At 46.2% G+C, this 25,559-nt stretch overlaps 8 non-coding genes across 8 annotated transcripts; all 8 read right to left on the reverse strand.

Moving 5' to 3' along the window:
- Positions 1–4,050: 4,050 nt before the first annotated feature.
- On the reverse strand, positions 4,051–4,122 carry TRNAP-AGG (transfer RNA proline (anticodon AGG)). Its single transcript has one exon. It is a non-coding gene; the product is annotated as a tRNA-Pro (tRNA).
- A 2,455-nt stretch (positions 4,123–6,577) lies between these two features.
- On the reverse strand, positions 6,578–6,649 carry TRNAP-AGG (transfer RNA proline (anticodon AGG)). The gene has a single exon. It is a non-coding gene; the product is annotated as a tRNA-Pro (tRNA).
- Positions 6,650–10,010: 3,361 nt separating this feature from the next.
- TRNAP-AGG (transfer RNA proline (anticodon AGG)) lies at positions 10,011–10,082 on the reverse strand. Its single transcript has one exon. It is a non-coding gene; the product is annotated as a tRNA-Pro (tRNA).
- A 3,079-nt stretch (positions 10,083–13,161) lies between these two features.
- On the reverse strand, positions 13,162–13,233 carry TRNAP-CGG (transfer RNA proline (anticodon CGG)). Its single transcript has one exon. It is a non-coding gene; the product is annotated as a tRNA-Pro (tRNA).
- Positions 13,234–17,359: 4,126 nt separating this feature from the next.
- On the reverse strand, positions 17,360–17,431 carry TRNAP-CGG (transfer RNA proline (anticodon CGG)). The gene has a single exon. It is a non-coding gene; the product is annotated as a tRNA-Pro (tRNA).
- A 3,288-nt stretch (positions 17,432–20,719) lies between these two features.
- On the reverse strand, positions 20,720–20,791 carry TRNAP-CGG (transfer RNA proline (anticodon CGG)). The gene has a single exon. It is a non-coding gene; the product is annotated as a tRNA-Pro (tRNA).
- Positions 20,792–22,965: 2,174 nt separating this feature from the next.
- TRNAP-CGG (transfer RNA proline (anticodon CGG)) lies at positions 22,966–23,037 on the reverse strand. The gene has a single exon. It is a non-coding gene; the product is annotated as a tRNA-Pro (tRNA).
- A 2,446-nt stretch (positions 23,038–25,483) lies between these two features.
- Positions 25,484–25,555, reverse strand: TRNAP-AGG (transfer RNA proline (anticodon AGG)). The gene has a single exon. It is a non-coding gene; the product is annotated as a tRNA-Pro (tRNA).
- Between the last annotated feature and the right edge of the window lie 4 nt (positions 25,556–25,559).

Consider the following 25,559-nt stretch of genomic DNA (forward strand, 5'->3'; position numbering starts at 1 on the left):
CATGGCACTGCTTGGCGTGGACTTCCTGTGCGCTAATGGGCTCCTGGTCGACGTCAAGCGCAGACGGCTTGTCCAGGCCGAGACGTTCAGCTCGCTCGCATGTGCGTTGCCCAGCTCAACGAGCGGCTTGCCAAGCGGCTTGCCGAACGATTCGGTTCCGGCCACGTTGGTCTGTACGCTTCCGGCAGCGGACGCATTCACCCGCCTCCTCGCCGGTTTCCCGGCCCTCACGCGGCCCACCTTCTCGGCGGGGGCCGTCAAGCACGGGGTGGCCCATCACATCCCCACCGTCGGGCCACCGGTCTACGCCCGGGCACGCCGCCTCGAGCCGACGAAGCTGGCGGTGGCAAAAGCGGAGTTCGCTACCCTGGAGCGACTCGGCATCGTTCGGCGCTCAGAGAGCGCTTGGGCGTCGCCGCTGCACATCGTGCCGAAGCCCGGCGGGGGATGGCGACCGTGCGGGGACTATCGCCGTCTCAATGACGCCACGACTCCCGACCGCTACCCCGTCCCCCACATTCAGGACTTTTCCGCCCGTTTGGCGGGCAGGTCCTTCTTCTCGAAGGTGGACCTCATACGCGGCTACCATCAGGTCCCCGTCAGGCCGGAGGACGTCCCGAAGACGGCGGTCATCACGCCATTCGGACTCTTCGAGTTCCTGCGCATGCCCTTCGGTCTGAAGAATGCGGCTCAGGCGTTCCAGCGACTGATGGACAGCGTCCTGCGCGACTTGGATTTTGTCTACGTCTACCTGGACGATATCCTCGTCGCCAGCGCGTCCCGCGAAGAGCACCTACGCCACCTCCGCACGCTCTTCGAACGCCTGGGCCAGCATGGCCTGATTGTGAACCCCGCAAAGTGCCGGTTCGGCGCCGCCACAATCGATTTTCTGGGGCACCGTGTCACCAGGCACGGAGCCGTCCCCCTGCCGGCCAAGGTGGAGGCGGTGAAGGGGTTTCCGCGCCCCCGCACGATCAGAGGGCTGCAGGAGTTCCTGGGCATGGTGAACTTTTACCATCGGTTCCTGCCCCGTATCGCCCAGCTCCTGCGCCCCCTGCACGAAGCTCTCCGAGGTAAGCCGGGCAAAGGCGACGTTACCTGGACCGAGCAGATGCACACGGCGTTCACGGGCGCGAAGCTCGCCTTGGCTAACGCCACCATGCTCGCGCACCCGGCGCCCGATGCACCGATCGCCCTCACCACCGATGCCTCGGACTACGCGGTGGGCGCGGTGCACGAGCAATGGGTGCGTGGAGCTTGGCAACCGCTGGCGTTCTTTAGCCGGCAGCTTCGCCCGCCCGAACGCCGTTACAGTACCTTCGACCGCGAGTTGCTCGGACTTCACTTGGCGGTCAGGCACTTCCGCCATCTGCTCGAGGGCCGGGCGTTCACTGCCTTCGTCGACCACAAGCCGCTGATCTTCGCGATGGGCAAGGTCACCGAGCCGTGGTCGGCCCGGCAGCAGCGTCACCTCTCGGCCGTGTCCGAGTACACGACGGACATCCAGCATGTCGCGGGGAAGGACAACCCGGTGGCGGATTGCCTTTCCCGGGCCGTCGCCCACGCAGTCCACCTCGGCATCGACTATGCCCGGATGGCAGCGGACCAGGCCGCTGACCCCGACGTCCAGGCCTTGCGGACCGCCGTCACGGGCCTCCGCGTCACCGAGGTGCCGTTCGACGGCGCGGGCGCGGCCCTCTTGTGCGACGTCTCCCTCGGGCGTCCTCGCCCCATTGTGCCCGCGGGCTGGCAGCGCCAGGTGTTTGACGCCATCCACGGCCTGTCCCACCCGGGCGCGAGGGCCTCCCAAAGGCTGATCGCCGACAAGTTCGTCTGGCATGGCCTCCGGAAGGCCGTCCGCGGCTGGGCCAGGACATGCCTCGCGTGCCAGCGCGCCAAGGTGCACCGGCACACCCAGGCCCCGTTGGCCCCGTTCACGGTGCCGGAACGCCGGTTTGACCACGTCCACGTGGACCTGGTGGGACCTCTGCCCCCCTCGCGGGGTTTCACCCACGTCCTCACCATGGTGGACCGCACCACCCGGTGGCCGGAGGCCGTGCCCTTGGCGTCGACAACGGCGGCCGATGTCGCGCAGGCTTTCATCGCCACCTGGGTCGCCCGGTTCGGCGCCCCCTCAGACATCTCATCCGACCGCGGCCCCCAGTTCACCTCGGAGCTCTGGGGGGCGGTTGCGCAGGGGCTCGGGGTCCGGCTGCACCGAACCACGGCCTACCACCCCCAGGCTAACGGCCTGTGTGAGCGATTTCACCGCTCATTGAAGGCCGCGCTCCGGGCCACCCTCCGCGACGGCGGCTGGGTCGACAGGCTCCCCTGGGTCCTGCTGGGCCTCCGGACGGCGCCCAAGGAGGACCTGCGCGCATCCGCGGCGGAGTTGGTCTTCGGGCAACCGCTGCGGGTGCCGGGCGAGTTCCTCCCCGACTCCACGGCACCATGGTCCGCGGCACAGCAGCGCTCTGCTCTGCAAGAGACCGCCCAGAGGTTCGCCCCGGTGCCAACGGCATGCCACGGGCACCCACCGACGCACGTCGCCCCGGAGCTTCGCACGGCGGAGTACGTCTTCGTCCGCCACGATGCCCATCGGACACCACTGCGGCCCCCGTACGACGGGCCTTTCCGCGTGCTGGAGACCGGGGCGAAGCACTTCACCCTGGACATCGGCGGTACTCCTGACCGCGTTTCGGTAGACCGCCTCAAGCCGGCCCACCTCGATGTGGACCATCCACCGCCAGTGGCCCGACCCCCACGTCGGGGCCGCCCTCCTGCGGGCGGACCCCCGGCACCGCCCAGCCCCGCCGCCACGCCGCCCCCCGGTCCTGCACCCATCCCAGGAGCAGCCAGGGGCATCCCACCTGGCATCCCTGCACCCCGGACGCCGCCGATCGCCAGGGGGCGCTTCGGCCGGGTCATTCGTCTGCCCCGCAAACTGGCCCTCCAGGTGCGCGGGAATTCTGGGGGGGCGCGTGTGGCGGACACAAAAGCCCACTGGCGTGGTGACATCATTCCACGCACCAAGTGGGCGGTGGCCACGTCCGAGGGGTAGGCGTGGCCTCATGAGAGACACCGGGCGCCCAGCCCGGAGTGTTACAGTGTAGTCTTGAATAAAGGCGTTTATATGTTACCGCTTGTCCGCTTCCTCCTTGCTCACAAGCAGCGCGCGTAACGCCGCGCTTTAGTTTCAAAGATTAATCATCAGGCCTCGTCTGGGATTTTAACCCAAGACCTCTCGCACACGAAGCTAGAATCATACCTCCAGACCAACGAACCATCCTTGTTGTTGGTGTTAGGCTCTGTTCTCTTCTGTGCTATATCATTTCCAGGACCATCAAAATAGGACCAAGAGTTTTTGGCTTTGCAGCAGCCCATCAATACACTGAACTTGACTGCCTCAAACCACCATGATTCACCCTCAGATCCTTCCACTGCTTCTCAAGCTCTCCAACAAACAAAGAAAGAAGTATAAAAGATTAATTTTGAGGACTCATCCAGGATAATGAGGCCGCGATCTCTCACACCCAAAGGAAGAATCATAACTCTGGACCAACGAGCCAATACATTGTTGGTTTATTAGGGTCTGTTCTGTTCTGTGTTGTAGGTCTTCCATGCAACGAGGCCTTGCATAAAGAGTTTTCCTTTTCCAAAAACCCATCAATGAATGAAACAAACTACCTCAAATTCAACATAACGCATCCTCAGATCCTTCCACTGATTCTCAAACCCTCCAACAAACAATGTTTAAAAGACGAATCATCAGGGCACCTCTGGGATTTTAACCCAGGACCTATCACACCCGAAGCAAAAAACATACCTCTAGACCAACGAGCCAATACGTTGTCGGTTTATTAGGGTCTGTTCTGTTCTGTGTTATAGCTCTCCCACAAGCCGAGACTTTGGACAAAAAGTTTTTGCTTTTGCATAAGCCCAAAAATTCACTGAACACTTCTGCCTCAACCTAATGCAATTTCTCTTCAGATCATTCCAAGGGTTTGGCAGGTCTCCACCAAATCAAGAAGGTATAAAAGTTCAATCAAAGGGCTCGTCCGGGATTTGAACCCGGGACCTCTCGCACCCTAAGCGAGAATCATACCTCTAGACCAACGAACCAACCTGATTATATTTGTTAGGCTCTGTTCTCTTCAGTGTCACAGCTCTTTCAGGAGCATGAAATTTGGACAAAGAGTTCATGCTTTTGCAAAAGCCCATCAATGATCAAAACACGACGACCTCAAACACAACAGAAGTCACCCTCAAATCCTTCCACTGCTTCTCAAGCTCTCCATCAAACAAAGAAAGGAAGTTCAAAAGATTAATTTTGAGGACTCATCCAGGGTGATGAAGCCGCGACCTCTCCACCCAAAGCAAGAATCATAACTCTGGTCCAACGAGCCAATACATTGTTGGTTTAATTAGGATCTGTTCTGTTCTGTGTTGTCGGTCTTCCGCGCTCCGAGGCCTTGCATAAAGAGCTTTCCTTTTCCAAAAACCCATCAATGAACGAAACAAACTACCTCAAATTCAACATAACACATCCTCAGATCCTTCCACTGATTCTCAAACCCTTCAACAAACAACGTTTCAAAGATTAATCATCAGGGCTCGTCTGGGATTTTAACCCAGGACCTCTCGCACCCGAAGCTAGAATCATACCTCCAGACCAACGAACCATCCTTGTTGTTGGTGTTAGGCTCTGTTCTCTTCTGTGCTATATCATTTCCAGGACCATCAAAATAGGACCAAGAGTTTTTGGCTTTGCAGCAGCCCATCAATACACTGAACTTGACTGCCTCAAACCACCATGATTCACCCTCAGATCCTTCCACTGCTTCTCAAGCACTCCAACAAACAAAGAAAGAAGTATAAAAGATTAATTTTGAGGACTCATCCAGGATAATGAGGCCGCGATCTCTCACACCCAAAGGAAGAATCATAAATCTGGACCAACGAGCCAATACATTGTTGGTTTATTAGGGTCTGTTCTGTTCTGTGTTGTAGGTCTTCCACGCTCCGAGGCCTTGCATAAAGAGTTTTCCTTTTCCAAAAACCCATCAATGAACGAAACAAACTACCTCAAATTCAACATAACGCATCCTCAGATCCTTCCACTGATTCTCAAGCTCTCCAACAAACAAACAAAGAAGTATAAAAGATTAATTTTGAGGACTCATCCAGGATAATGAGGCCGCGATCCCTCACACCCAAAGGAAGAATCATAACTCTGGACCAATGAGTCAATACATTGATGGTTTATTAGGGTCTGTTCTGTTCTGTGTTGTAGGTCTTCCACAAGCCGAGACTTTGGACAAAAAGTTTTTGCTTTTGCATAAGCCCAAAAATTCACTGAACACTTCTGCCTCAACCTAATGCAATTTCTCTTCAGATCATTCCAAGGGTTTGGCAGATCTCCACCAAATCAAGAAGGTATAAAAGTTCAATCAAAGGGCTTGTCTGGGATTTGAACCTGGGACCTCTCGCACCCTAAGCGAGAATCATACCTCTAGACCAACGAACCAACCTTATTATATGAGTTAGGCTCTGTTCTCTTCTGTGTCACAGCTCTTTCAGGAGCATGAAATTTGGACAAAGAGTTCATGCTTTTGCAAAAGCCCATCAATGATCAAAACACGACGACCTCAAACACAACAGAAGTCACCCTCAAATCCTTCCACTGCTTCTCAAGCTCTCCATCAAACAAAGAAAGGAAGTTCAAAAGATTAATTTTGAGGACTCATCCAGGGTGATGAAGCCGCGACCTCTCCACCCAAAGCAAGAATCATAACTCTGGTCCAACGAGCCAATACATTGTTGGTTTAATTAGGATCTGTTCTGTTCTGTGTTGTCGGTCTTCCGCGCTCCGAGGCCTTGCATAAAGAGTTTTCCTTTTCCAAAAACCCATCAATGAACGAAACAAACTACCTCAAATTCAACATAACGCATCCTCAGATCCTTCCACTGATTCTCAAGCTCTCCAACAAACAAACAAAGAAGTATAAAACATTAATTTTGAGGACTCATCCAGGATAATGAGGCCGCGATCTCTCACACCCAAAGGAAGAATCATAACTCTGGACCAACGAGCCAATACATTGTTGGTTTATTAGGGTCTGTTCTGTTCTGTGTTGTAGGTCTTCCACGCTCCGAGGCCTTGCTTTAAGAGTTTTCCTTTTCCAAAAACCCATCAATGAACGAAACAAACTACCTCAAATTCAACATAACGCATCCTCAGATCCTTCCACTGATTCTCAAACCCTCCAACAAACAATGTTTAAAAGACGAATCATCAGGGCACCTCTGGGATTTTAACCCAGGACCTATCACACCCGAAGCAAAAAACATACCTCTAGACCAACGAGCCAATACGTTGTTGGTTTATTAGGGTCTGTTCTGTTCTGTGTTATAGCTCTCCCACAAGCCGAGACTTTGGACAAAAAGTTTTTGCTTTTGCATAAGCCCAAAAATTCACTGAACACTTCTGCCTCAACCTAATGCAATTTCTCTTCAGATCATTCCAAGGGTTTGGCAGGTCTCGACCAAATCAAGAAGGTATAAAAGTTCAATCAAAGGGCTCGTCCGGGATTTGAACCCGGGACCTCTCGCACCCGAAGCGAGAATCATACCTCTAGACCAACGAACCAACCTTATCATATGTGTTAGGCTCTGTTCTCTTCTGTGTCACAGCTCTTTCAGGAGCATGAAATTTGGACAAAGAGTTCATGCTTTTGCAAAAGCCCATCAATGATCAAAACACGACGACCTCAAACACAACAGAAGTCACCCTCAAATCCTTCCACTGCTTCTCAAGCTCTCCATCAAACAAAGAAAGGAAGTTCAAAAGATTAATTTTGAGGACTCATCCAGGGTGATGAAGCCGCGACCTCTCCACCCAAAGCAAGAATCATAACTCTGGTCCAACGAGCCAATACATTGTTGGTTTAATTAGGATCTGTTCTGTTCTGTGTTGTCGGTCTTCCGCGCTCCGAGGCCTTGCATAAAGAGTTTTGCTTTTCCAAAAACCCATCAATGAACGAAACAAGCTACCTCAAATTCAACATAACACATCCTCAGATCCTTCCACTGATTCTCAAACCCTTCAACAAACAACGTTTCAAAGATGAATCATCAGGGCTCGTCTGGGATTTTAACCCAGGACCTCTCGCACCCGAAGCTAGAATCATACCTCCAGACCAACGAACCATCCTTGTTGTTGGTGTTAGGCTCTGTTCTCTTCTGTGCTATATCATTTCCAGGACCATCAAAATAGGACCAAGAGTTTTTGGCTTTGCAGCAGCCCATCAATACACTGAACTTGACTGCCTCAAACCACCATGATTCACCCTCAGATCCTTCCACTGCTTCTCAAGCTCTCCAACAAACAAAGAAAGAAGTATAAAAGATTAATTTTGAGGACTCATCCAGGATGATGAGGCCGCGATCTCTCACACCCAAAGGAAGAATCATAACTCTGGACCAACGAGCCAATACATTGTTGGTTTATTAGGGTCTGTTCTGTTCTGTGTTGTAGGTCTTCCACGCTCCGAGGCCTTGCATAAAGAGTTTTCCTTTTCCAAAAACCCATCAATGAACGAAACAAACTACCCCAAATTCAACATAACGCATCCTCAGATCCTTCCACTGATTCTCAAGCTCTCCAACAAACAAACAAAGAAGTATAAAAGATTAATTTTGAGGACTCATCCAGGATAATGAGGCCGCGATCTCTCACACCCAAAGGAAGAATCATAACTCTGGACCAACGAGTCAATACATTGATGGTTTATTAGGGTCTGTTCTGTTCTGTGTTGTAGGTCTTCCATGCTACGAGGCCTTGCATAAAGAGTTTTCCTTTTCCAAAAACCCATCAATGAATGAAACAAACTACCTCAAATTCAACATAACGCATCCTCAGATCCTTCCACTGATTCTCAAACCCTCCAACAAACAATGTTTAAAAGTCGAATCATCAGGGCACTTCTGGGATTTTAACCCAGGACCTATCACACCCGAAGCAAAAAACATACCTCGAGACCAACGAGCCAATACGTTGTTGGTTTATTAGGGTCTGTTCTGTTCTGTGTTATAGCTCTCCCACAAGCCGAGACTTTGGACAAAAAGTTTTTGCTTTTGCCTAAGCCCAAAAATTCACTGAACACTTCTGCCTCAACCTAATGCAATTTCTCTTCAGATCATTCCAAGGGTTTGGCAGGTCTCCACCAAATCAAGAAGGTATAAAAGTTCAATCAAAGGGCTTGTCCGGGATTTGAACCCAGGACCTCTCGCACCCTAAGCGAGAATCATACCTCTAGACCAACGAAACAACCTGATTATATGTGTTAGGCTCTGTTCTCTTCAGTATCACAGCTCTTTCAGGAGCATGAAATTTGGACAAAGAGTTCATGCTTTTGCAAAAGCCCATCAATGATCAAAACACGACGACCTCAAACACAACAGAAGTCACCTTCAAATCCTTCCACTGCTTCTCAAGCTCTCCATCAAACAAAGAAAGGAAGTTCAAAAGATTAATTTTGAGGACTCATCCAGGGTGATGAAGCCGCGACCTCTCCACCCAAAGCAAGAATCATAACTCTGGTCCAACGAGCCAATACATTGTTGGTTTAATTAGGATCTGTTCTGTTCTGTGTTGTCGGTCTTCCGTGCTCCGAGGCCTTGCATAAAGAGTTTTCCTTTTCCAAAAACCCATCAATGAACGAAACGAACTACCTCAAATTCAACATAACACATCCTCAGATCCTTCCACTTATACTTCCACTGATTCTTCCACTGATACTTCCACTGATACCTCCACTGATTCTTCCACTGATTCTTCCACTGATTCTCAATCCCTTCAACAAACAACGTTTCAAAGATGAATCACCAGGACTCGTCTGGGATTTTAACCCAGGACCTCTCGCACCCGAAGCATAGAATCATACCTCCAGACCAACGAACCATCCTTGTTGTTGGTGTTAGGCTCTGTTCTCTTCTGTGCTATATCATTTCCAGGACCATCAAAATAGGACCAAGAGTTTTTGGCTTTGCAGCAGCCCATCAATACACTGAACTTGACTGCCTCAAACCACCACGATTCACCCTCAGATCCTTCCACTGCTTCTCAAGCTCTCCAACAAACAAAGAAAGAAGTATAAAAGATTAATTTTGAGGACTCATCCAGGATGATGAGGCCGCAATCTCTCACACCCAAAGGAAGAATCATAACTCTGGACCAACGAGTCAATACATTGATAGTTTATTAGGGTCTGTTCTGTTCTGTGTTGTAGGTCTTCCACGCTCCGAGGCCTTGCATAAAGAGTTTTCCTTTTCCAAAAACCCATCAATGAACGAAACAAACTACCTCAAATTCAACATAACGCATCCTCAGATCCTTCCACTGATTCTCAAGCTCTCCAACAAACAAACAAAGAAGTATAAAACATTAATTTTGAGGACTCATCCAGGATAATGAGGCCGCGATCTCTCACACCCAAAGGAAGAATCATAACTCTGGACCAACGAGCCAATACATTGTTGGTTTATTAGGGTCTGTTCTGTTCTGTGTTGTAGGTCTTCCACGCTCCGAGGCCTTGCTTTAAGAGTTTTCCTTTTCCAAAAACCCATCAATGAACGAAACAAACTACCTCAAATTCAACATAACGCATCCTCAGATCCTTCCACTGATTCTCAAACCCTCCAACAAACAATGTTTAAAAGACGAATCATCAGGGCACCTCTGGGATTTTAACCCAGGACCTATCACACCCGAAGCAAAAAACATACCTCTAGACCAACGAGCCAATACGTTGTTGGTTTATTAGGGTCTGTTCTGTTCTGTGTTATAGCTCTCCCACAAGCCGAGACTTTGGACAAAAAGTTTTTGCTTTTGCATAAGCCCAAAAATTCACTGAACACTTCTGCCTCAACCTAATGCAATTTCTCTTCAGATCATTCCAAGGGTTTGGCAGGTCTCGACCAAATCAAGAAGGTATAAAAGTTCAATCAAAGGGCTCGTCCGGGATTTGAACCCGGGACCTCTCGCACCCGAAGCGAGAATCATACCTCTAGACCAACGAACCAACCTTATCATATGTGTTAGGCTCTGTTCTCTTCTGTGTCACAGCTCTTTCAGGAGCATGAAATTTGGACAAAGAGTTCATGCTTTTGCAAAAGCCCATCAATGATCAAAACACGACGACCTCAAACACAACAGAAGTCACCCTCAAATCCTTCCACTGCTTCTCAAGCTCTCCATCAAACAAAGAAAGGAAGTTCAAAAGATTAATTTTGAGGACTCATCCAGGGTGATGAAGCCGCGACCTCTCCACCCAAAGCAAGAATCATAACTCTGGTCCAACGAGCCAATACATTGTTGGTTTAATTAGGATCTGTTCTGTTCTGTGTTGTCGGTCTTCCGCGCTCCGAGGCCTTGCATAAAGAGTTTTGCTTTTCCAAAAACCCATCAATGAACGAAACAAGCTACCTCAAATTCAACATAACACATCCTCAGATCCTTCCACTGATTCTCAAACCCTTCAACAAACAACGTTTCAAAGATGAATCATCAGGGCTCGTCTGGGATTTTAACCCAGGACCTCTCGCACCCGAAGCTAGAATCATACCTCCAGACCAACGAACCATCCTTGTTGTTGGTGTTAGGCTCTGTTCTCTTCTGTGCTATATCATTTCCAGGACCATCAAAATAGGACCAAGAGTTTTTGGCTTTGCAGCAGCCCATCAATACACTGAACTTGACTGCCTCAAACCACCATGATTCACCCTCAGATCCTTCCACTGCTTCTCAAGCTCTCCAACAAACAAAGAAAGAAGTATAAAAGATTAATTTTGAGGACTCATCCAGGATGATGAGGCCGCGATCTCTCACACCCAAAGGAAGAATCATAACTCTGGACCAACGAGCCAATACATTGTTGGTTTATTAGGGTCTGTTCTGTTCTGTGTTGTAGGTCTTCCACGCTCCGAGGCCTTGCATAAAGAGTTTTCCTTTTCCAAAAACCCATCAATGAACGAAACAAACTACCCCAAATTCAACATAACGCATCCTCAGATCCTTCCACTGATTCTCAAGCTCTCCAACAAACAAACAAAGAAGTATAAAAGATTAATTTTGAGGACTCATCCAGGATAATGAGGCCGCGATCTCTCACACCCAAAGGAAGAATCATAACTCTGGACCAACGAGTCAATACATTGATGGTTTATTAGGGTCTGTTCTGTTCTGTGTTGTAGGTCTTCCATGCTACGAGGCCTTGCATAAAGAGTTTTCCTTTTCCAAAAACCCATCAATGAATGAAACAAACTACCTCAAATTCAACATAACGCATCCTCAGATCCTTCCACTGATTCTCAAACCCTCCAACAAACAATGTTTAAAAGTCGAATCATCAGGGCACCTCTGGGATTTTAACCCAGGACCTATCACACCCGAAGCAAAAAACATACCTCGAGACCAACGAGCCAATACGTTGTTGGTTTATTAGGGTCTGTTCTGTTCTGTGTTATAGCTCTCCCACAAGCCGAGACTTTGGACAAAAAGTTTTTGCTTTTGCCTAAGCCCAAAAATTCACTGAACACTTCTGCCTCAACCTAATGCAATTTCTCTTCAGATCATTCCAAGGGTTTGGCAGGTCTCCACCAAATCAAGAAGGTATAAAAGTTCAATCAAAGGGCTTGTCCGGGATTTGAACCCAGGACCTCTCGCACCCTAAGCGAGAATCATACCTCTAGACCAACGAAACAACCTGATTATATGTGTTAGGCTCTGTTCTCTTCAGTGTCACAGCTCTTTCAGGAGCATGAAATTTGGACAAAGAGTTCATGCTTTTGCAAAAGCCCATCAATGATCAAAACACGACGACCTCAAACACAACAGAAGTCACCTTCAAATCCTTCCACTGCTTCTCAAGCTCTCCATCAAACAAAGAAAGGAAGTTCAAAAGATTAATTTTGAGGACTCATCCAGGGTGATGAAGCCGCGACCTCTCCACCCAAAGCAAGAATCATAACTCTGGTCCAACGAGCCAATACATTGTTGGTTTAATTAGGATCTGTTCTGTTCTGTGTTGTCGGTCTTCCGTGCTCCGAGGCCTTGCATAAAGAGTTTTCCTTTTCCAAAAACCCATCAATGAACGAAACGAACTACCTCAAATTCAACATAACACATCCTCAGATCCTTCCACTTATACTTCCACTGATTCTTCCACTGATACTTCCACTGATACCTCCACTGATTCTTCCACTGATTCTTCCACTGATTCTCAATCCCTTCAACAAACAACGTTTCAAAGATGAATCACCAGGACTCGTCTGGGATTTTAACCCAGGACCTCTCGCACCCGAAGCATAGAATCATACCTCCAGACCAACGAACCATCCTTGTTGTTGGTGTTAGGCTCTGTTCTCTTCTGTGCTATATCATTTCCAGGACCATCAAAATAGGACCAAGAGTTTTTGGCTTTGCAGCAGCCCATCAATACACTGAACTTGACTGCCTCAAACCACCACGATTCACCCTCAGATCCTTCCAATGCTTCTCAAGCTCTCCAACAAACAAAGAAAGAAGTATAAAAGATTAATTTTGAGGACTCATCCAGGATGATGAGGCCGCAATCTCTCACACCCAAAGGAAGAATCATAACTCTGGACCAACGAGCCAATACATTGTTGGTTTATTAGGGTCTGTTCTGTTCTGTGTTGTAGGTCTTCCACGCTCCGAGGCCTTGCATTAAGAGTTTTCCTTTTCCAAAAACCCATCAATGAACGAAACAAACTACCTCAAATTCAACATAACGCATCCTCAGATCCTTCCACTGATTCTCAAACTCTCCAACAAACAATGTTTAAAAGACGAATCATCAGGGCACCTCTGGGATTTTAACCCAGGACCTATCACACCCGAAGCAAAAAACATACCTCTAGACCAACGAGCCAATACGTTGTTGGTTTATTAGGGTCTGTTCTGTTCTGTGTTAATAGCTCTCCCACAAGCCGAGACTTTGGACAAAAAGTTTTTGCTTTTGCATAAGCCCAAAAATTCACTGAACACTTCTGCCTCAACCTAATGCAATTTCTCTTCAGATCATTCCAAGGGTTTGGCAGGTCTCGACCAAATCAAGAAGGTATAAAAGTTCAATCAAAGGGCTCGTCCGGGATTTGAACCCGGGACCTCTCGCACCCGAAGCGAGAATCATACCTCTAGACCAACGAACCAACCTTATCATATGTGTTAGGCTCTGTTCTCTTCTGTGTCACAGCTCTTTCAGGAGCATGAAATTTGGACAAAGAGTTCATGCTTTTGCAAAAGCCCATCAATGATCAAAACACGACGACCTCAAACACAACAGAAGTCACCCTCAAATCCTTCCACTGCTTCTCAAGCTCTCCATCAAACAAAGAAAGGAAGTTCAAAAGATTAATTTTGAGGACTCATCCAGGGTGATGAAGCCGCGACCTCTCCACCCAAAGCAAGAATCATAACTCTGGACCAACGAGTCAATACATTGATGGTTTATTAGGGTCTGTTCTGTTCTGTGTTGTAGGTCTTCCATGCTACGAGGCCTTGCATAAAGAGTTTTCCTTTTCCAAAAACCCATCAATGAATGAAACAAACTACCTCAAATTCAACATAACGCATCCTCAGATCCTTCCACTGATTCTCAAACCCTCCAACAAACAATGTTTAAAAGTCGAATCATCAGGGCACCTCTGGGATTTTAACCCAGGACCTATCACACCCGAAGCAAAAAACATACCTCGAGACCAACGAGCCAATACGTTGTTGGTTTATTAGGGTCTGTTCTGTTCTGTGTTATAGCTCTCCCACAAGCCGAGACTTTGGACAAAAAGTTTTTGCTTTTGCCTAAGCCCAAAAATTCACTGAACACTTCTGCCTCAACCTAATGCAATTTCTCTTCAGATCATTCCAAGGGTTTGGCAGGTCTCCACCAAATCAAGAAGGTATAAAAGTTCAATCAAAGTGCTTGTCCGGGATTTGAACCCAGGACCTCTCGCACCCTAAGCGAGAATCATACCTCTAGACCAACGAAACAACCTGATTATATGTGTTAGGCTCTGTTCTCTTCAGTGTCACAGCTCTTTCAGGAGCATGAAATTTGGACAAAGAGTTCATGCTTTTGCAAAAGCCCATCAATGATCAAAACACGACGACCTCAAACACAACAGAAGTCACCTTCAAATCCTTCCACTGCTTCTCAAGCTCTCCATCAAACAAAGAAAGGAAGTTCAAAAGATTAATTTTGAGGACTCATCCAGGGTGATGAAGCCGCGACCTCTCCACCCAAAGCAAGAATCATAACTCTGGTCCAACGAGCCAATACATTGTTGGTTTAATTAGGATCTGTTCTGTTCTGTGTTGTCGGTCTTCCGTGCTCCGAGGCCTTGCATAAAGAGTTTTCCTTTTCCAAAAACCCATCAATGAACGAAACAAACTACCTCAAATTCAACATAACACATCCTCAGATCCTTCCACTGATTCTCAAACCCTTCAACAAACAACGTTTCAAAGATTAATCATCAGGGCTCGCCTGGGATTTTAACCCAGGACCTCTCGCACCCAAAGCTAGAATCATACCTCCAGACCAACGAACCATCCTTGTTGTTGGTGTTAGGCTCTGTTCTCTTCTGTGCTATATCATTTCCAGGACCATCAAAATAGGACCAAGAGTTTTTGGCTTTGCAGCAGCCCATCAATACACTGAACTTGACTGCCTCAAACCACCATGATTCACCCTCAGATCCTTCCACTGCTTCTCAAGCTCTCCAACAAACAAAGAAAGAAGTATAAAAGATTAATTTTGAGGACTCATCCAGGATGATGAGGCCGCGATCTCTCACACCCAAAGGAAGAATCATAACTCTGGACCAACGAGCCAATACATTGTTGGTTTATTAGGGTCTGTTCTGTTCTGTGTTGTAGGTCTTCCACGCTCCGAGGCCTTGCATAAAGAGTTTTCCTTTTCCAAAAACCCATCAATGAACGAAACAAACTACCTCAAATTCAACATAACGCATCCTCAGATCCTTCCACTGATTCTCAAGCTCTCCAACAAACAAACAAAGAAGTATAAAAGATTAATTTTGAGGACTCATCCAGGATAATGAGGCCGCGATCTCTCACACCCAAAGGAAGAATCATAACTCTGGACCAACGAGTCAATACATTGATGGTTTATTAGGGTCTGTTCTGTTCTGTGTTGTCGGTCTTCCATGCTACGAGGCCTTGCATAAAGAGTTTTCCTTTTCCAAAAACCCATCAATGAATGAAACAAACTACCTCAAATTCAACATAACGCATCCTCAGATCCTTCCAATGATTCTCAAACCCTCCAACAAACAATGTTTAAAAGACGAATCATCAGGGCACCTCTGGGATTTTAACCCAGGACCTATCACACCCGAAGCAAAAAACGTACCTCTAGACCAACGAGCCAATACGTTGTCGGTTTATTAGGGTCTGTTCTGTTCTGTGTTATAGCTCTCCCACAAGCCGAGACTTTGGACAAAAAGTTTTTGCTTTTGCATAAGCCCAAAAATTCACTGAACACTTCTGCCTCAACCTAATGCAATTTCTCTTCAGATCATTCCAAGGGTTTGGCAGGTCTCCACCAAATCAAGAAGGTATAAAAGTTCAATCAAAGGGCTTGTCCGGGATTTGAACCCGGGACCTCTCGCACCCTAAGCGAGAATCATACCTCGAGACCAACGAACCAACCTGATTATATTTGTTAGGCTCTGTTCTCTTCAGTGTCACAGCTCTTTCAGGAGCATGAAATTTGGACAAAGAGTTCATGCTTTTGCAAAAGCCCATCAATGATCAAAACACGACGACCTCAAACACAACAGAAGTCACCCTCAAATCCTTCCACTGCTTCTCAAGCTCTCCATCAAACAAAGAAAGGAAGTTCAAAAGATTAATTTTGAGGACTCATCCAGGGTGATGAAGCCGCGACCTCTCCACCCAAAGCAAGAATCATAACTCTGGTCCAACGAGCCAATACATTGTTGGTTTAATTAGGATCTGTTCTGTTCTGTGTTGTCGGTCTTCCGCGCTCCGAGGCCTTGCATAAAGAGTTTTCCTTTTCCAAAAACCCATCAATGAACGAAACAAACTACCTCAAATTCAACATAACACATCCTCAGATCCTTCCACTGATTCTCAAACCCTTCAACAAACAACGTTTCAAAGATTAATCATCAGGGCTCGTCTGGGATTTTAACCCAGGACCTCTCGCACCCGAAGCTAGAATCATACCTCCAGACCAACGAACCATCCTTGTTGTTGGTGTTAGGCTCTGTTCTCTTCTGTGCTATATCATTTCCAGGACCATCAAAATAGGACCAAGAGTTTTTGGCTTTGCAGCAGCCCATCAATACACTGAACTTGACTGCCTCAAACCACCATGATTCACCCTCAGATCCTTCCACTGCTTCTCAAGCTCTCCAACAAACAAAGAAAGAAGTATAAAAGATTAATTTTGAGGACTCATCCAGGATGATGAGGCCACGATCTCTCACACTCAAAGGAAGAATCATAACTCTGGACCAACGAGCCAATACATTGTTGGTTTATTAGGGTCTGTTCTGTTCTGTGTTGTAGGTCTTCCACGCTCCGAGGCCTTGCATAAAGAGTTTTCCTTTTCCAAAAACCCATCAATGAACGAAACAAACTACCTCAAATTCAACATAACGCATCCTCAGATCCTTCCACTGATTCTCAAGCTCTCCAACAAACAAACAAAGAAGTATAAAACATTAATTTTGAGGACTCATCCAGGATAATGAGGCCGCGATCTCTCACACCCAAAGGAAGAATCATAACTCTGGACCAACGAGCCAATACATTGTTGGTTTATTAGGGTCTGTTCTGTTCTGTGTTGTAGGTCTTCCACGCTCCGAGGCCTTGCATTAAGAGTTTTCCTTTTCCAAAAACCCATCAATGAACGAAACAAACTACCTCAAATTCAACATAACGCATCCTCAGATCCTTCCACTGATTCTCAAACCCTCCAACAAACAATGTTTAAAAGACGAATCATCAGGGCACCTCTGGGATTTTAACCCAGGACCTATCACACCCGAAGCAAAAAACATACCTCTAGACCAACGAGCCAATACGTTGTTGGTTTATTAGGGTCTGTTCTGTTCTGTGTTATAGCTCTCCCACAAGCCGAGACTTTGGACAAAAAGTTTTTGCTTTTGCATAAGCCCAAAAATTCACTGAACACTTCTGCCTCAACCTAATGCAATTTCTCTTCAGATCATTCCAAGGGTTTGGCAGGTCTCGACCAAATCAAGAAGGTATAAAAGTTCAATCAAAGGGCTCGTCCGGGATTTGAACCCGGGACCTCTTGCACCCGAAGCGAGAATCATACCTCTAGACCAACGAACCAACCTTATCATATGTGTTAGGCTCTGTTCTCTTCTGTGTCACAGCTCTTTCAGGAGCATGAAATTTGGACAAAGAGTTCATGCTTTTGCAAAAGCCCATCAATGATCAAAACACGACGACCTCAAACACAACAGAAGTCACCCTCAAATCCTTCCACTGCTTCTCAAGCTCTCCATCAAACAAAGAAAGGAAGTTCAAAAGATTAATTTTGAGGACTCATCCAGGGTGATGAAGCCGCGACCTCTCCACCCAAAGCAAGAATCATAACTCTGGTCCAACGAGCCAATACATTGTTGGTTTAATTAGGATCTGTTCTGTTCTGTGTTGTCGGTCTTCCGCGCTCCGAGGCCTTGCATAAAGAGTTTTGCTTTTCCAAAAACCCATCAATGAACGAAACAAGCTACCTCAAATTCAACATAACACATCCTCAGATCCTTCCACTGATTCTCAAACCCTTCAACAAACAACGTTTCAAAGATTAATCATCAGGGCTCGCCTGGGATTTTAACCCAGGACCTCTCGCACCCAAAGCTAGAATCATACCTCCAGACCAACGAACCATCCTTGTTGTTGGTGTTAGGCTCTGTTCTCTTCTGTGCTATATCATTTCCAGGACCATCAAAATAGGACCAAGAGTTTTTGGCTTTGCAGCAGCCCATCAATACACTGAACTTGACTGCCTCAAACCACCATGATTCACCCTCAGATCCTTCCACTGCTTCTCAAGCTCTCCAACAAACAAAGAAAGAAGTATAAAAGATTAATTTTGAGGACTCATCCAGGATGATGAGGCCGCGATCTCTCACACCCAAAGGAAGAATCATAACTCTGGACCAACGAGCCAATACATTGTTGGTTTATTAGGGTCTGTTCTGTTCTGTGTTGTAGGTCTTCCACGCTCCGAGGCCTTGCATAAAGAGTTTTCCTTTTCCAAAAACCCATCAATGAACGAAACAAACTACCTCAAATTCAACATAACGCATCCTCAGATCCTTCCACTGATTCTCAAGCTCTCCAACAAACAAACAAAGAAGTATAAAAGATTAATTTTGAGGACTCATCCAGGATAATGAGGCCGCGATCTCTCACACCCAAAGGAAGAATCATAACTCTGGACCAACGAGTCAATACATTGATGGTTTATTAGGGTCTGTTCTGTTCTGTGTTGTCGGTCTTCCATGCTACGAGGCCTTGCATAAAGAGTTTTCCTTTTCCAAAAACCCATCAATGAATGAAACAAACTACCTCAAATTCAACATAACGCATCCTCAGATCCTTCCAATGATTCTCAAACCCTCCAACAAACAATGTTTAAAAGACGAATCATCAGGGCACCTCTGGGATTTTAACCCAGGACCTATCACACCCGAAGCAAAAAACGTACCTCTAGACCAACGAGCCAATACGTTGTCGGTTTATTAGGGTCTGTTCTGTTCTGTGTTATAGCTCTCCCACAAGCCGAGACTTTGGACAAAAAGTTTTTGCTTTTGCATAAGCCCAAAAATTCACTGAACACTTCTGCCTCAACCTAATGCAATTTCTCTTCAGATCATTCCAAGGGTTTGGCAGGTCTCCACCAAATCAAGAAGGTATAAAAGTTCAATCAAAGGGCTTGTCCGGGATTTGAACCCGGGACCTCTCGCACCCTAAGCGAGAATCATACCTCGAGACCAACGAACCAACCTGATTATATTTGTTAGGCTCTGTTCTCTTCAGTGTCACAGCTCTTTCAGGAGCATGAAATTTGGACAAAGAGTTCATGCTTTTGCAAAAGCCCATCAATGATCAAAACACGACGACCTCAAACACAACAGAAGTCACCCTCAAATCCTTCCACTGCTTCTCAAGCTCTCCATCAAACAAAGAAAGGAAGTTCAAAAGATTAATTTTGAGGACTCATCCAGGGTGATGAAGCCGCGACCTCTCCACCCAAAGCAAGAATCATAACTCTGGTCCAACGAGCCAATACATTGTTGGTTTAATTAGGATCTGTTCTGTTCTGTGTTGTCGGTCTTCCGCGCTCCGAGGCCTTGCATAAAGAGTTTTCCTTTTCCAAAAACCCATCAATGAACGAAACAAACTACCTCAAATTCAACATAACACATCCTCAGATCCTTCCACTGATTCTCAAACCCTTCAACAAACAACGTTTCAAAGATTAATCATCAGGGCTCGTCTGGGATTTTAACCCAGGACCTCTCGCACCCGAAGCTAGAATCATACCTCCAGACCAACGAACCATCCTTGTTGTTGGTGTTAGGCTCTGTTCTCTTCTGTGCTATATCATTTCCAGGACCATCAAAATAGGACCAAGAGTTTTTGGCTTTGCAGCAGCCCATCAATACACTGAACTTGACTGCCTCAAACCACCATGATTCACCCTCAGATCCTTCCACTGCTTCTCAAGCTCTCCAACAAACAAAGAAAGAAGTATAAAAGATTAATTTTGAGGACTCATCCAGGATGATGAGGCCACGATCTCTCACACTCAAAGGAAGAATCATAACTCTGGACCAACGAGCCAATACATTGTTGGTTTATTAGGGTCTGTTCTGTTCTGTGTTGTAGGTCTTCCACGCTCCGAGGCCTTGCATAAAGAGTTTTCCTTTTCCAAAAACCCATCAATGAACGAAACAAACTACCTCAAATTCAACATAACGCATCCTCAGATCCTTCCACTGATTCTCAAGCTCTCCAACAAACAAACAAAGAAGTATAAAACATTAATTTTGAGGACTCATCCAGGATAATGAGGCCGCGATCTCTCACACCCAAAGGAAGAATCATAACTCTGGACCAACGAGCCAATACATTGTTGGTTTATTAGGGTCTGTTCTGTTCTGTGTTGTAGGTCTTCCACGCTCCGAGGCCTTGCATTAAGAGTTTTCCTTTTCCAAAAACCCATCAATGAACGAAACAAACTACCTCAAATTCAACATAACGCATCCTCAGATCCTTCCACTGATTCTCAAACCCTCCAACAAACAATGTTTAAAAGACGAATCATCAGGGCACCTCTGGGATTTTAACCCAGGACCTATCACACCCGAAGCAAAAAACATACCTCTAGACCAACGAGCCAATACGTTGTTGGTTTATTAGGGTCTGTTCTGTTCTGTGTTATAGCTCTCCCACAAGCCGAGACTTTGGACAAAAAGTTTTTGCTTTTGCATAAGCCCAAAAATTCACTGAACACTTCTGCCTCAACCTAATGCAATTTCTCTTCAGATCATTCCAAGGGTTTGGCAGGTCTCGACCAAATCAAGAAGGTATAAAAGTTCAATCAAAGGGCTCGTCCGGGATTTGAACCCGGGACCTCTTGCACCCGAAGCGAGAATCATACCTCTAGACCAACGAACCAACCTTATCATATGTGTTAGGCTCTGTTCTCTTCTGTGTCACAGCTCTTTCAGGAGCATGAAATTTGGACAAAGAGTTCATGCTTTTGCAAAAGCCCATCAATGATCAAAACACGACGACCTCAAACACAACAGAAGTCACCCTCAAATCCTTCCACTGCTTCTCAAGCTCTCCATCAAACAAAGAAAGGAAGTTCAAAAGATTAATTTTGAGGACTCATCCAGGGTGATGAAGCCGCGACCTCTCCACCCAAAGCAAGAATCATAACTCTGGTCCAACGAGCCAATACATTGTTGGTTTAATTAGGATCTGTTCTGTTCTGTGTTGTCGGTCTTCCGCGCTCCGAGGCCTTGCATAAAGAGTTTTGCTTTTCCAAAAACCCATCAATGAACGAAACAAGCTACCTCAAATTCAACATAACACATCCTCAGATCCTTCCACTGATTCTCAAACCCTTCAACAAACAACGTTTCAAAGATGAATCATCAGGGCTCGTCTTGGATTTTAACCCAGGACCTCTCGCACCCGAAGCTAGAATCATAGCTCCAGACCAACGAACCATCCTTGTTGTTGGTGTTAGGCGCTGTTCTCTTCTGTGCTATATCATTTCCAGGACCATCAAAATAGGACCAAGAGTTTTTGGCTTTGCAGCAGCCCATCAATACACTGAACTTGACTGCCTCAAACCACCATGATTCACCCTCAGATCCTTCCACTGCTTCTCAAGCTCTCCAACAAACAAAGAAAGAAGTATAAAAGATTAATTTTGAGGACTCATCCAGGATGATGAGGCCGCGATCTCTCACACCCAAAGGAAGAATCATAACTCTGGACCAACGAGCCAATACATTGTTGGTTTATTAGGGTCTGTTCTGTTCTGTGTTGTAGGTCTTCCACGCTCCGAGGCTTTGCATAAAGAGTTTTCCTTTTCCAAATACCCATCAATGAACGAAACAAACTACCTCAAATTCAACATAACGCATCCTCAGATCCTTCCACTGATTCTCAAACCCTCCAACAAACAATGTTTAAAAAACGATTCATCAGGGCACCTCTGGGATTTTAACCCAGGACCTATCACACCCGAAGCAAAAAACATACCTCGAGACCAACAAGCCAATAGGTTGTTGGTTTATTAGGGTCTGTTCTGTTCTGTGTTATAGCTCTCCCACAAGCCGAGACTTTGGATAAAAGTTTTTGCTTTCGCAAAAGCCCAACAATTCACTGAACACGTCTGCCTCAACCTAATGCAATTTCCCTTCAGATCATTCCAAGGCTTTGGCAGGTCTCCACGAAATCATGAAGGATGCTTTGGCAGGTGTCCATGAAATCAAGAAGGTATAAAAGTTCAATCAAAGGGCTCGTCCCGGATTTGAACCTCTCGCATCCGAAACAAAAATAGAGTCTAGAGTCTAGACCAACGAACCAACCTTATTGTATTGTAGTTTTGAAACTCTGTTTCTTCTGTGTTTGAGCTGTTTCAGGAGCATGAAATTTGGACAAAGACTTTTTTGCTTTTGCAAAAGCCGGTCAATCATCTAAACATGCTGACCTCAAACACAACATAAGTCACCCTCAGATCCTTCCACTGCTTTTCAAGCTCTCCAACAAACAAACAAAGAAGTATGAAAGATTAATTTTGTGGACTCATCCAGGACCCAAAGGAAGAATCATAACTCTGGACCAACGAGCCAATACATTGTTGGTTTATTAGGGTCTGTTCTGTTCTGTGTTGTAGGTCTTCCACGCTACGAGGCCTTGCATAAAGAGTTTTCCTTTTCAAAAACCCATCAATGAACGAAACAAACTACCCCAAATTCAACATAACGCATCCTCAGATCCTTCCCCTGATTCTCAAGCCCTCCAACAAACAATTTTTAAAAGACGAATCATCAGGGCACCTCTGGGATTTTAACCCAGGACCTATCACACCCGAAGTAAAATACATACCTCTAGACCAACGAGCCAATACATTGTTGGTTTATTAGGGTCTGTTCTGTTCTGTGTTATAGCTCTCCCACAAGCCGAGACTTTGAAAAAAAAGTTTTTGCTTTTGCATAAGCCCAAAAATTCACTGAACACTTCTGCCTCAACCTAATGCAATTTCTCTTCAGATCATTCCAAGGGTTTGGCAGATCTCGACCAAATCAAGAAGGTATAAAAGTTCAATCAAAGGGCTCGTCCGGGATTTGAACCCGGGACCTCTCGCACCCGAAGCGAGAATCATACCTCTAGACCAACGAACCAACCTTATCATATGTGTTAGGCTCTGTTCTCTTCTGTGTCACAGCTCTTTCAGGAGCATGAAATTTGGACAAAGAGTTCATGCTTTTGCAAAAGCCCATCAATGATCAAAACACGACGACCTCAAACACAACAGAAGTCACCCTCAAATCCTTCCACTGCTTCTCAAGCTCTCCATCAAACAAAGAAAGGAAGTTCAAAAGATTAATTTTGAGGACTCATCCAGGGTGATGAAGCCGCGACCTCTCCACCCAAAGCAAGAATCATAACTCTGGACCAACGAGTCAATACATTGATGGTTTATTAGGGTCTGTTCTGTTCTGTGTTGTAGGTCTTCCATGCTACGAGGCCTTGCATAAAGAGTTTTCCTTTTCCAAAAACCCATCAATGAATGAAACAAACTACCTCAAATTCAACATAACGCATCCTCAGATCCTTCCACTGATTCTCAAACCCTCCAACAAACAATGTTTAAAAGTCGAATCATCAGGGCACCTCTGGGATTTTAACCCAGGACCTATCACACCCGAAGCAAAAAACATACCTCGAGACCAACGAGCCAATACGTTGTTGGTTTATTAGGGTCTGTTCTGTTCTGTGTTATAGCTCTCCCACAAGCCGAGACTTTGGACAAAAAGTTTTTGCTTTTGCCTAAGCCCAAAAATTCACTGAACACTTCTGCCTCAACCTAATGCAATTTCTCTTCAGATCATTCCAAGGGTTTGGCAGGTCTCCACCAAATCAAGAAGGTATAAAAGTTCAATCAAAGGGCTTGTCCGGGATTTGAACCCAGGACCTCTCGCACCCTAAGCGAGAATCATACCTCTAGACCAACGAAACAACCTGATTATATGTGTTAGGCTCTGTTCTCTTCAGTGTCACAGCTCTTTCAGGAGCATGAAATTTGGACAAAGAGTTCATGCTTTTGCAAAAGCCCATCAATGATCAAAACACGACGACCTCAAACACAACAGAAGTCACCTTCAAATCCTTCCACTGCTTCTCAAGCTCTCCATCAAACAAAGAAAGGAAGTTCAAAAGATTAATTTTGAGGACTCATCCAGGGTGATGAAGCCGCGACCTCTCCACCCAAAGCAAGAATCATAACTCTGGTCCAACGAGCCAATACATTGTTGGTTTAATTAGGATCTGTTCTGTTCTGTGTTGTCGGTCTTCCGCGCTCCGAGGCCTTGCATAAAGAGTTTTCCTTTTCCAAAAACCCATCAATGAACGAAACAAACTACCTCAAATTCAACATAACACATCCTCAGATCCTTCCACTGATTCTCAAACCCTTCAACAAACAACGTTTCAAAGATTAATCATCAGGGCTCGTCTGGGATTTTAACCCAAGACCTCTCGCACCCGAAGCTAGAATCATACCTCCAGACCAACGAACCATCCTTGTTGTTGGTGTTAGGCTCTGTTCTCTTCTGTGCTATATCATTTCCAGGACCATCAAAATAGGACCAAGAGTTTTTGGCTTTGCAGCAGCCCATCAATACACTGAACTTGACTGCCTCAAACCACCATGATTCACCCTCAGATCCTTCCACTGCTTCTCAAGCTCTCCAACAAACAAACAAAGAAGTATAAAAGATTAATTTTGAGGACTCATCCAGGATAATGAGGCCGCGATCTCTCACACCCAAAGGAAGAATCATAAATCTGGACCAACGAGCCAATACATTGTTGGTTTATTAGGGTCTGTTCTGTTCTGTGTTGTAGGTCTTCCACGCTCCGAGGCCTTGCATAAAGAGTTTTCCTTTTCCAAAAACCCATCAATGAACGAAACAAACTACCTCAAATTCAACATAACGCATCCTCAGATCCTTCCACTGATTCTCAAGCTCTCCAACAAACAAACAAAGAAGTATAAAAGATTAATTTTGAGGACTCATCCAGGATAATGAGGCCGCGATCTCTCACACCCAAAGGAAGAATCATAACTCTGGACCAACGAGTCAATACATTGATGGTTTATTAGGGTCTGTTCTGTTCTGTGTTGTAGGTTTTCCATGCTACGAGGCCTTGCATAAATAGTTTTCCTTTTCCAAAAACCCATCAATGAATGAAACAAACTACCTCAAATTCAACATAACGCATCCTCAGATCCTTCCACTGATTCTCAAACCCTCCAACAAACAATGTTTAAAAGACGAATCATCAGGGCACCTCTGGGATTTTAACCCAGGACCTATCACACCCGAAGCAAAAAACATACCTCTCGACCAACGAGCCAATACGTTGTCGGTTTATTAGGGTCTGTTCTGTTCTGTGTTATAGCTCTCCCACAAGCCGAGACTTTGGACAAAAAGTTTTTGCTTTTGCATAACCCCAAAAATTCACTGAACACTTCTGCCTCAACCTAATGCAATTTCTCTTCAGATCATTCCAAGGGTTTGGCAGGTCTCCACCAAATCAAGAAGGTATAAAAGTTCAATCAAAGGGCTCGTCCGGGATTTGAACCCGGGACCTCTCGCACCCTAAGCGAGAATCATACCTCTAGACCAACGAACCAACC

The sequence above is a fragment of the Myxine glutinosa genome, chromosome 1, assembly GCF_964187855.1.
Source record: "Myxine glutinosa chromosome 1, kmMyxGlut1.1, whole genome shotgun sequence".
In the NCBI taxonomy this organism is placed as follows: domain Eukaryota; kingdom Metazoa; phylum Chordata; class Myxini; order Myxiniformes; family Myxinidae; genus Myxine; species Myxine glutinosa.